General features: G+C 42.2%; 1 long non-coding RNA gene across 1 annotated transcript; it reads right to left on the bottom strand.

Annotated features, from left to right (window-relative positions):
- Window positions 1-5924: 5924 nt before the first annotated feature.
- Window positions 5925-11018, bottom strand: LOC118964605. Its single transcript, XR_005051738.1, has 5 exons — window positions 10697-11018; window positions 8861-8994; window positions 8369-8456; window positions 8046-8278; window positions 5925-7926 (listed from the first exon to the last, which is right to left on the bottom strand). It is a non-coding gene; the product is annotated as an uncharacterized LOC118964605 (long non-coding RNA).
- Between the last annotated feature and the right edge of the window lie 1367 nt (window positions 11019-12385).

Below are 12385 nucleotides of genomic sequence, written 5' to 3'. Positions count from 1 at the left end.
TCTGTATTTATTTTCTAATATTTTTTAAAACTTTTTTTTGTGTGTGTGTGTTAGAATTGCTTTTTGATGTGTTGTATGTAGTTATTTGCACTGCTGTATATAGTTATAGGTCATTTCACCAATTCGGCCACTTGGGTACATTTGGGCAACTTGTGTGGGACACCTGGGTGACTTCATGCTAAATGTCATGTAGCTCACCCATTCCTGAAGTTATCAGTCTGAAACTTTGCAAACCTACAGTTGCCCTCTTGTGTTATCCATCAAAATGATCTCCAGCATCCTATCTGACTGTGTGGCTATTCTAGTACATGTGAAAGATGATACTACAACAATAAAAAACAGAAAACGTATGCTCTGTCTTTCTCTTTTCTTCTCTTCTCTTTTCTTCCACCAGATCTACTGTGTTATATTCTCCTACATTCAATTAACATTTCCACAAACTTCAGAATGTTTCCATTCAAATGAGTTTTGTGACTGGTATTATGCATGGGATGTTGATGATGAGGTGCCCAATATTGCTCATGTTTTTTCAATGGCCAAAACCCATTGGGGCTACGAGGGCAGTGTCATGTCTGAAGCAGGCTTACATTGCACCTCCCATTTTTCACCATTGACAAGAGATCTCCATTATGAGAAACAATGGCTGTGTGATACATTACAGAATGAGTCAGTGCAGTGTGAGGGTTTATACTGTAGCAGTGATTTCTGTGCTTTAGCAGTGATTTCTGTGCCCCTGGCAAAATCAGACAGAGTAGAATGGGTGGATAATGGAATTTGGATGAAATGCTTGGTTGATGCTATAGACTGGGAGATGCGCCCTGATGGGTCAACATATTCACCGGAAAACGTGAACTGAGAGGGGTGTGCATGGTGATGATCAGGTTTCTTTTTCTACCAATATCATGTTGTTGAGTGAAGACTCACCCCCCCTGAGAGGGGTCCCTGAATGCCTATGGGACAAATATGATTTTGGGAGAATAAAGGGAGTTGAGCCAATGGTGGTCACTCCTAAAGATACCAGGCGCCCATGTAGATCACAGTATCCACTCGGTAGGGAGGAAATAGCAGGCATTACTCCTGTTCATGCATCCCTGTTAGCTAATGGCACTTTAATTTCCTGTCCAGAATCCCCCTGTAACACCCCTATCTTGCCTGTTAGAAAACCTTCATGTGATAGGGGATTGGTCCAGGACTTAAAGCCTGTGAACGATGCAGTTTTTGCCCGTGCCCCGGTGGTTCCTATAGTTACTACTCTGTTGGGGGCGATACCACGATTGATTTGACGAATGCATTTTCAGTATTCCTTTGGCACCAGAATCTCAGTTCTGGTTTGCCTTCACGTTTCTAGGTAAGAGATTTACCGCTTTTGGCTTAGCGCTCAGAGTCATTGGAGTACGCAAGCCTCTCCAACATTGCAAGGTGACAGTCCAGGAGAGGGGCAATTAGGTTTATCATATTAATTGAAGTGTGCTGGAGCTGAAATATAAAGGACCATTTAGTAGTTCAACATTATTAAGGGAATTATGTTTCAATCCTAAACCTTCTTCAGCATTAGTTATGTTATTATAATACACTTACCAGCCTTGGACATGTACTTTCTCATGACAGCAGCTATGGACATAAAACTGTTCACATGTTCGACTTCCTCTCTGGTTGTGTTTATTTTGTATTTTATTTAAACTTTATTTAAATAGGCAAGAGCATAACGGAAAGGGGAGCGTGCATTTTTAGAAGCTTCTCCAACTCTGGGCGCGCCTGCACAACTTTCTGCAAATATGGCTAGTATTTGCATGCAACACAGCAGCATAAAAAGCCCACCGTTCCAGCAGAAGACACCTCTTTCTGCAAGTACATTGCAGATGCATACAGTATATCTCGCCTCTGTCCATGTTGAGGGCCTTGAGGAGCACGTCGTGTCGGCAAACTGCTATCTCAAGGCCCTCCTCTACTTTGGCAGATTCATTTCCTTACGTCTCTTTGGCCGCTGTCCACTCTGACGTGACACACACTCCTTTGCCTCGCGTCTACAACATGAAAATCACAGGGATGTTCAGACATTAACTTAAAAGAAAAAAGTTCTAAACTGGGTGACATTAAGCTATGTTATAGAAACTGTGAGAATGGATAAATGATTGGTCTTTGTATGGACATGTTTGACAAAGGATGACATCATCGTCTTTCGCTAGGAAGACACCATCACAGAAGCCCTTCTCAACACTAAATAGAAAGTCAGACTGCAAGATTACATCACAAATTGGTACATGATCCAAACCGCCTAGATGTGTTAAGTAGCCTAGAGAGGTGGGTTGCTGGCTCAAATCCCAGTCATCTGATCGTGTTGCTCCAACCTCTCTGTGTATGTGTCTGTGTGTGTCTAGGAGGGATTTGGAAAAAGCAAAATGACAAATCACTGTCCCACAATTTTCTTCATGGAAAATGAACTTTTAGTTGACAATGAATCTTCTTCTGAAAAGAACACCAACTGGAATATATCACCACAAACATATACTTCATTACAAAAAGAAGAACATCATGCACTTTAACCTCTTGAGACTAGGGGGCAGTATTTTGATGTTTGGATGAAAAACGTACCCAAATGAAACTGCCTATTTCTCAGGCCCAGAAGCTATGCATATGATTGGCAGATTAGGATAGAAAACACTCTAAAGTTTCCAAAACTGTCAAAATATTGTCTGTGAGTATAACAGAACTGATATTGCAGGTGAAAACCTGAGGGAAATCCAACCAGGAAGTGCTGTTTATCTGAAACCTCTCTGTTCCATTGCATGCCTTCCCTCCATTTAAAGGGATATCAACCAGATACCTTTCCCTATGGCTTCCACATGGTGTGAACAGTCTTTAGACATAGTTTCAGCCTTTTATTCTGAAAAATGAGTGAGAATTATCACATTGTGTCAGTGGATAGCTGAGTGTCCTTAGATTTTTGCATGCGCGAGCAGCTTGGAGCAGACCTTTTCTCTCTAAAATGGAGGTTTTTGGATATAAAATAATCTTTATGGAACAAAACACACATTTATTGTGTAACTGGGAGTCTCGTGAGTGCAAACATCCGAAGATCATCAAAGGTTAGCGATTAATTTTATTGCTTTTCTGACTTTCGTGACCAATCTACTTTGCTGCTAGCTGTTTGTAATGTTTTGTCTGCTGAGAGAGCTGTCCTAACATAAACGCTTGGTTTGCTTTCACTGTAAAGCTTTTTTGAAATCTGACACACCAGGTGGATTAACAACAAGCTAAGCTGTGTTTTGGTATATTGCACTTGTGATTTCATGAAAATGAAATACTTTTAGTAATTTAATTTGAATTTGGCCTTCTAAAATTCAGCAGATGTTGACGAAAATAATCCCGCTAAAGGGATCAGTGCGCCAAGAAGTTAAGAAAGCGTAATTATACCCTGAACAAAACATCCAACACATAAGAAGGTAGTACACACCTTGAGGCTTTATGGAAGCGTTATTGCTTGCGATTCCCATTCCATCCAGGCAGGACAATGGATGAAATCGCTTCCACAAAACTTGTCTATTTCAAGCCTTCAAGTCCACTCAAGGAATGCCTTCTGGAATGTGTCACCACATATCTTTCCACTGAACCCTATGCTCCAACGCCCGGTTCATCCGGTGCTTCCTCTACGCACCAGGCCTGCTGTAGGTCTCCCCAGCGTCTCCTCCCTCCAGAGTCGCTCCCCAGTCCGGAGCCTCCAGAGACACCCTCCAGTCCGGAGCCTCCAGCATCGCCCTCCAGTCAGGAGCTTCCAGCGACACCCTCCTGACCTCAGAGCTTTTTATGTCTCTATTTTGGTTTGGTCAGGGGTGTGATTTGGGTGGGCATTCTATGTTCCTTTTTCTATGTTTTTGTATTTCTTTGTTTTGGCCGAGTATGGTTCTCAATCAGGGACAGCTGTCTATCGTTGTCTCTGATTGGGAACCATACTTAGATAGCTTTTTCCCACAGGATATTTGTGGGTAGTTAATGTCTGTTTAGTGTTCTGCACCTTACAGGACTGTTTCGGTTATTCGCTTTGTTATTTTTGTTATTGTGTTCAGTTTAAAATAAAAGTATGAACACTTACCACGCTGCGCTTTGGTCCGATGATTCCTCTTCCTATTCATCCGACGACGAATACCGTTACACATATTTACTTTTTATTCCAATCAGGATGTCTTGCTTGCCACTTGTCAATATCGGGGCGTAATTTCTCAGTTTAATGAAATGTTTTACATTACATGAATGAATAACATACGTCATGCCTACATTTGATCATAAACATGGTCTGATATGTATGACAAATGCATTTTCTTTCACATATCAGTTTTACTGCTTGATTAATAATGTGTTTGAGGTCATATTGTTGTTGGGGCTTACCTATCAAACGGTAGAGGTAGTGTTTCCTCTGTTTCACACTGAGGTAAAGACTGAGGTAAAGACACTGAGGTAAAGACCCTCAATCTTCTTCTGGAGATTCCCCATCTGCCCTGTCTGACTATCCTGAAGTGTGGCTGTCAAACATAGGACAAGTTACAAACATGACTCCACTGACATCAATGCAATTATGAAGTTGGGAGACAGAGAAACATTCACTTTTCCACCTGTTGGATTCTGGCTTGAAATATACATATTCCTGTCATCATATTAGAATGTATTGATTACTTACATATACATTTTTTTTTTCGTGTAGAGTCAATGAAGGGTGAATCGTAACTTTGGGTATGGAAAAGTACTGAGTTAGACAAGGGGAAGTGCCAACATTTGATATTCTGGTCAAACATGTTATTCCTCAATATTTATAAGGAAGGAGGCAAAGGGTGGCAGTTTGATTCCAGTTCCTGGTAAGGCAGGCCAGTTGCTGAGAAACTAAGACAATGAGGAATGTGGAACTCAACTCCATATTAGGTCAGCAGTTGAAGACAGAAGACGCTGCTGGGAGGGGGGCCTTAGAGGCCCACCCCGAAAACCACCTGACTACAGTTCTATCCCATACACACACACTTCCACACCCATGAGGGTCGTGACAAAACCAGTGAGAGGAACCTATTGGGTTTCTGCCTAACAACAGAGGAGTGTTTATCTTAGACATGTAAGGTGTCATCTCCGCCTAGTCAGAAAGTAGAAATATATGCTTGTGGGTAGAATAAACTTGGTTTGAGCTTTTTCTGGTTGTACGTTTCAGTTTTGCTCTATTTGTTTGGACCCTAAAATACCTTCAGGCCACTGCTGGACCTCATCAACTTCCTCTTATTCCAGTCCATTGCCAATATTGTGATAATGTCTGTATTTAGTCTGCTATTCTAATCATTTACTACTCTGTGCCTAACCAATCAACGTAAAGATTGCAATTACAGGAACATTACGTAACATCATCGTATCATCATCAGTTAATCCCCAAAAAGTAAATGTCCTTCACTGTCAGCTTCTCCCTTTAGCAGTAACATGTGTCCAAAAAAAATTCCTGCTATGGGGCAATTTATTTTCCATTCATCAATGTTTCTGTTTCTTTCCGGGGTGGGGTGGTTAGCCCCACGCCCAACCCCCAACATGGAGGACCATGGACTGCTTTGTCTGCCTCCTACCCTTCGACCTGGCCGGCTTGGTTGCACCTGCCGGGAGTATTAACCGCCTCTGGCTTAGCGCTCAGGGTCATTGGAGTACGCAAGCCTCTCCAACATGGCAAGGTGACAGTCCAGGAGAGGGGCAATTAGGTTTATCATATTAATTGAAGTGTGCTGGAGCTGAAATATAAAGGACCATTTAGTAGTTCAAAATTTTTAAGGGAATTCTGTTTCAATCCTAAACCTTCTTCAGCATTAGTTATGTTATTATAATACACTTAACAGCCTTGGACATGTACTTTGTCGTGACAGCAGCTCTGGACATAAAACTGTTCACATGTTCGACTTCCTCTCTGGTTGTGTTTATTTTGTATTTTATTTAACCTTTATCAAAATAGGCAAGGGCATAACGGAAAGGAGAAGGTGCATTTTTAGAAGCTCTTCCAACTCTGGACACGCCTGCACAACTTTCTGCAAATATGGCTAGTATTTGCATGCAACACAGCAGCATAAAAAGCCCACAGTTCCAGCAGAAGACAGCTCTTTCTGCAAGTACATTGCAGATGCATAGAATATATCTCGCCTCTGTCCATGTTGAGGGCCTTGAGGAGCACGTCGTGTCGGCAAACTGCTATCACAAGGCCCTCCTTCTACTTTGGCAGATTCATTTCCTGACGTCTCTTTGGCCGCTGTCCACTCTGACGTGACACACACTCCTTTGCCTGGTGTCTACAACATGAAAATCACAGTGATGTTCAGACATTAACTTAAAAGAAAAAAGTTCTAAACTGGGTGACATTAAGCTATGTTATAGAAACTGTGAGAATGGATAAATGATTGGTCTTTGTATGGACATGTTTGACGAGGGATCACATCATCAACTTTTCCTCAGAAGACACCATAATAGAAGCCCTTCTCAACACTAGATAGAGAGTCAGACTGCAAGATTACATCACAAATTAATACATCAATCCAAACCGCCAAGATGTGTTAAGTAGCCTAGAGTGGTGGGTTGCTGGCTCAACTCCCAGTCATCTGATCGTGTTGCTCCAACCTCTCTGTGTATGTGTCTGTGTGTGTCTCGGAGGGATTTGGAAAAAGCAAAATGACAAATCACTGTCCCACAAATTTTCTTCATGGAAAATGAATTTTTAGTTGACAATTAATCTTCTGAAATTTACACCAACTGGAATATATCATGTGGCGGATGAATCAGAATTACTTGGGTAACATAGATAACTAAGATGTCTTATCTGCATAATATGCTTATGTAATACACTTGTTTTTAGAATATATCCATTTGGACTCTGGTGTTGGCAGTTGCACTTCTTCCCTCAGCTGGGGCTCAGTTACTTGGGTGCCAGAGATGGTAGAGGTCAGGCTTGTCTTTCACATGTTCTTTTCGCTATGCAGAATATCAGAAAGGGAAGAGGACAGGATGGAACATTGTTTTCATATGTGAATGTGTCTTTACCTATTCTTAAACCATGTGAAGGGATGGAGTGATTCATGGGGAAACAATTATTTGTCTCCACAATGTCTGTGTGCAAGTCACTCCCTCCTTTTCTATTGGGGGGAGGTGTATGGCAGTGTCTGGAACCATTGTATGTCCTCTCTGATGTTGCACTTATCCTGGGATAGTGTATGACCTAGAAGTTCACTCCCCTCAGTGAGCTTGTCCAGGAGTGGGGTCAAGAGGGGTTTACTTGAGATGGGAGTATCTAGAGTTGACAATTGATTTATGCCAATGGATGAGTTGGTGTTTTTCTTCTATGAAGTACCAGGAACGAGATTAGAACCTCGTTTTAGGGACCAAACTGAATGATAATTTATAGCGAATGCTATCTGGCTATGGGATACTCCTCTCTCAAGTAAAAGTCTTCCTTTGTGAACTGTTCCTAATATCTGTGGTTTGTCATGTCGAGAAGGGGGGTGGATCGATTTTATAAAAAATCTCAGTAGCCATTTTGTTGACAATCAACGGTTCATTAGAAATGGGTAATAGTTGAAAGTCAGTGCTATTGCAAAGCTCTTATTATTAAATATGTAGTTTAAGTATAACTCTGACTGGTGTGTGAAGCTTGTCTCTCTCCTCATTTGGTAATACAGAAATTAACCACCTCAATCACCACAAACATATACTTCATTACAAAAAGAACAGCATGCAATTTAAGAAGGTATAATTATTCCCTGAACAAAACATACAACACATAAGGTAGTAAAAACCTTGAGGCTTTCCCATCCAAACCAGGCAGGACAATGGAGGAGATCGCTTACACAAAACGTGTCTATTTCAATCCGTGTCGAAAGTCCACTCAAGGAATGCCTTCTGGAATGTGTCACCACATATCTTTCCACTCTAATAACATGTTAAACATACAGTGGTATAAGTAGGGGGCAATTTTTATATTAGGGACAAATATTAACAGCTAATTCATTAAAATCATCATATTATTAGAACAGTGGATACACACTTACCCTGCCAAAGTGCTTTGTTCTTCCATGAAGCATTCCCACAAAGGCTTGACGGGAGAATCCTGGGGCCAACCCCTTCATGTCTTTAAAGGACTTGAAGAGGTCCACTGTGAAGATGGTCTGGTGAGTCACGGTGGCTGGCCAGTAGCCACTCTTTACAAGTACGTCCAGCCCCACTGTCCAATGTCTCAGACACCCGGAGCAGTTCAGAGCAGGTAGGGACAGGTTGTACCAGCCTGAGTCAGGAGTAATTATTAGGAAGTAATTAATTACATGATTTAAAAACATGTAAATAGAAGTAAAGTCCTTAAAAACCACATATTTACTTTTTATTCCAATCAGGATGTCCTGCTTGCCACTTGTCACTGTCGGGGCGCAACCACACAGCTGTGGCACAGCCATGGACAAAAGTAACTAGAAACCAAAATGTGACGCCAAAGAGTCACAAATAAATTGTTTAATATATTGGAGTGTAAATACTGATACATTAAAAATTGTGGGGAACTTAAGAATGACTTAGTATAACTGTGTCTATTGGGTGAAGAGATTAGAATCCACTCTGACAGATCTGTCATAGAATTATGATATACTGTACAAGGCATTCAGAGTTATGGCTCACAAGATAATCTGTTGTTTATTGTCATGTAATTTCTCAGTTTAATGAAATGTTTTGCATTAGATGAATGAATAACATACATCATGCCTACATTTGATCATAAACATGGTCTGATATGTATGACAAATGCATTTTCTTTCACATATCAGTTTTACTGCTTGATTAATAATGTGTTTGAGGTCATATTGTTGTTGGGGCTTACCTATCAAACGGTAGAGGTAGTGTTTCCTCTGTTTCACACTGAGGTAAAGACTGAGGTAAAGACACTGAGGTAAAGACCCTCAATCTTCTGCTGGAGATTCCCCGTCTGCCCTGTCTGACTATCCTGAAGTGTGGCTGTCAAACATAGGGCAAGTTAAAAACATGACTCTACTGAGATCAATGCAATTATGAAGTTGGGAGACAGAGAAACATTCACTTTTCCACCTGTTGGATTCTGTCTTGAAATATACATATTCCTGTCATCATATTAGAACGTATTGATAACTTTACACTTATAAGAAATGTATATGTTACGGGTCAATGAAGGGTGAATAGGAACTTTGGGTATGCAAAGTACTGAGTGAGACAAGGGGAAGTGCCAAAAGTTGATATTCTGATCAAACATGTTATTGCTCAATATTTATAAGGAAGGAGGCAAAGGGTGGCGGTTTGGTTTCAGTTCCTGATAAGGCAGGCCAGTTGCTGAGGAACTAGGACAATGAGGATTGTGGAACTCAACTCCATATAAGGTCAGCAGTTGAAGAGAGAAGACACTGCTGGGAGGGGGGACATAGAGGCCCAACCCGAAAACCACCTGACTGCAGTCCTATCCCATTCACACACACACACTTCCACACCCACGAGGGTCTTGACAATACCAGTGAGAGGAACCTATTGTGGAGCGCTGGACGGGCGATCTGTAGGCTGGGTCACCCACAACACCACTCCCATCAACCGACCTGTGTCAGGGAATCACAGCGAGGCTATCCAGTTCTCCTCAGATTCCCGTGGTATTGGGATTCTCCTGGCTCCAGCGGCACAATCCTCTCATTAACTGGTCGACTGATGCCATCATGGGCTGGAGCCCGTTCTGCCCACGCCCATTGCCTGAAGTCAGCACAACCTGCCCTGGGACGCCTTCCTGGGGGCTCGGAAGTCGCCCCGGGCCACTCCGACATCCCCACGGACTACCAGGACCTCTGGGAAGTGTTCAACAAGGCCCGGGCCACTTCACTTTCGCCGCACCGACCTTATGACTGCGGCATTGACCTTCTCCCAAGCACGACTCTCCCGAGGACGACTGTACTCTCTGTCGGGACCAGAGACCAAGACGATGAAGAACTACATTGGGGACTACCTAGCTGCATTCATCCGTCCTTCTTCTTTAGCTGCTAGCACAGGGTTATTCTTTGTGGAGGAGGACAAGAACCTGCGCCCGTGCATCGACTACTGGGGTCTCAACGACATAACGGTGAAGACCCGCTACCTCCTACCCTCATCTCCTCGGGGATAGAGCCGCTCCAGAGGGCCACCGTGTTTTCCAAGCTGGATCTACGGAATGCCTTCCACCTGGTGAGGATACGGGAAGAGGACGAGTGGAAGACCGCCTTCAACACTGCCAGCGGACGGAGATTTGTCTTCCAACAAGACAATGATCCAAAACACAAAGCAAAATCTACAATGGAATGGTTCAAAATTAACTTAAGGGGGCTGAATAATTTTGCACGCCCAATTTTTCAGTTTTTGATTTGTTAAACAAGTTTGAAATATCCAATAAATGTTGTTCCACTTCATGATTGTGTCCCACTTGTTGTTAAATCTTCACAAAAAAATACAGTTTTATATTTTTATGTTTGAAGCCTGAAATGAGGCAAAAGGTCGCAAAGTTCAAGGGGGCCGAATACTTTCGCAAGGCACTGTATAATTAAAGATACACTGGTTCTTAATGCAACCGCTGTGTCACATTTTTTTTAAACGTTACGGAAAAAGCCTAACATTGCAATAATCTGAGACGGCGCTCAGACGTAACAATATTTCAACATAAATATTCCCTTACCTTTGATGATCTTTCATCAGAATGATGAAGTCCTAGTCAACAATAAATCGTTTTGTTTCATAATGTTCAGTTCTAGTGTCCAAGTAGCAGCATTTGCTATCACTTTCAGCTCACATGGCCAAAAAATGATTTCTGGTCCAGGATAACTTTGCATGAAAACTTCCAAAACTTCCAAAAGACATATTACAGGTCGAAGAAACTGGTCAAACTAAGTGCATAATCAATCTTCAGGATGTTATAATCATATATATCCAATAGCATTCCAACCAGATCATTCATTTTCATCTGGGGCTGATTGGAACAGCCGTAGCAATCAAAGACAAACGCGCCACAACAAAATGGCATACTTTCCTTCCCATTAGGTCAAAGTTCACAGCAAATGCTCCATTACACTTTCTACTGAATGAGGACATCTAGTGGAAGACGTAGGAAGTGTTTCCAGATCCATAACTTGTTGGGAAGGGAAGGGGCGATGACGTCAAAGTTGCCCCAACTTTCAGGATTTCAAAACTTGTTTGGAAGATTGCCTGCCCTGTGAGTTCTGTTATACTCACAGACATAATTCAAACGGTTTTGGAAACTTCAGAGTGTTTTCTATCCAATATTAATAATAATATGCATATATGAGCAATTTAGGACAGATTTTGATGCAGTTCACTATGGGCACGCAATTCATCCAAAGTGGAAATACTGTCCCCAATCTCTAACTGGTTTTAAATGGAATAAGTTAGGAACCAACAAGATTCTTCCTAGAGCTGACCCGCAGGCCAAACTGAGCAATCGGGGGAGAAGGACCTTGGTCAGTGAGGTAACCCAAGAACCCCATGGTCACTCTGACTGATCTCCAGAGTTCCTCTGTGGAGATGGGAGAACCTTCCAGAAGGACACCATCAATGCAGCACTCTACCAATCAGGCCTTTATGGTAGAGTGGCCAGACGGAAGCCACTCCTCAGTAAAGGCACATGACTGCCCACTTGTAATTTGCCAAAAGGCACCTAAATGACTCTGAGAACATGAGAAACAAGATTCTCAGGTCTGATGACACCAAGATTGAACTCTTTGGCCAGAATGTCAAGCGTCATGTCTGGAGGAAACATGGCACCATCCCTACGGTGAAGCATGGTGGCAGCATCATGCTGTGGGGTTGTTTTTCAGCGGCAGGGACTGGGAGACTAGTCAGGATTGAGGGAAAGATGAACGGCGCAAAGTACAGAGAGATCCTTGATGAAAACCTGCTCCAAAGCGCTCAGAACCTCAGACTGGGGCAAAGGTTCACCTTCCAACAGGACAACAACCCTAAGTACTCAGCCAAGACAACGCAGGTGTGGCTAAAGGACAAGTCTCCGAATGTTCTTGAGTGGCCCAGCCAGAGTCCGGACTTGAACCCGATCAAACATCTCTGGAGAGACCTGAAAATAACTATGCAGCAACGCTCCCCATCCAAGCTCACAGAGCTTGTCAAAGGTGATTCAACAAAGTAGAGTAAAGGGTCTGAATTCTTATGTAAATATGATATTTTAGTGTTTTATTTTCATACATTTGCAACAATTTCTAAAAAACAGTTTTTGCTTTATCATTATGGGGTATTGTGTGTCGGTTGATGAGAGGGGAATTTAAAAAAAAATCTATTTGAGAATAAGGCTGTAACGTAACAAAATGTGGAAAAAGTCAAGGGGTCTGAATACTTT

Source organism: Oncorhynchus mykiss, chromosome 5, assembly GCF_013265735.2.
Source record: "Oncorhynchus mykiss isolate Arlee chromosome 5, USDA_OmykA_1.1, whole genome shotgun sequence".
Classification (NCBI taxonomy): Eukaryota; Metazoa; Chordata; class Actinopteri; order Salmoniformes; family Salmonidae; genus Oncorhynchus; species Oncorhynchus mykiss.
The sequence above is the reverse complement of the archived record's forward strand: the minus strand, read 5'-3'. Positions and strand labels throughout refer to the sequence as shown.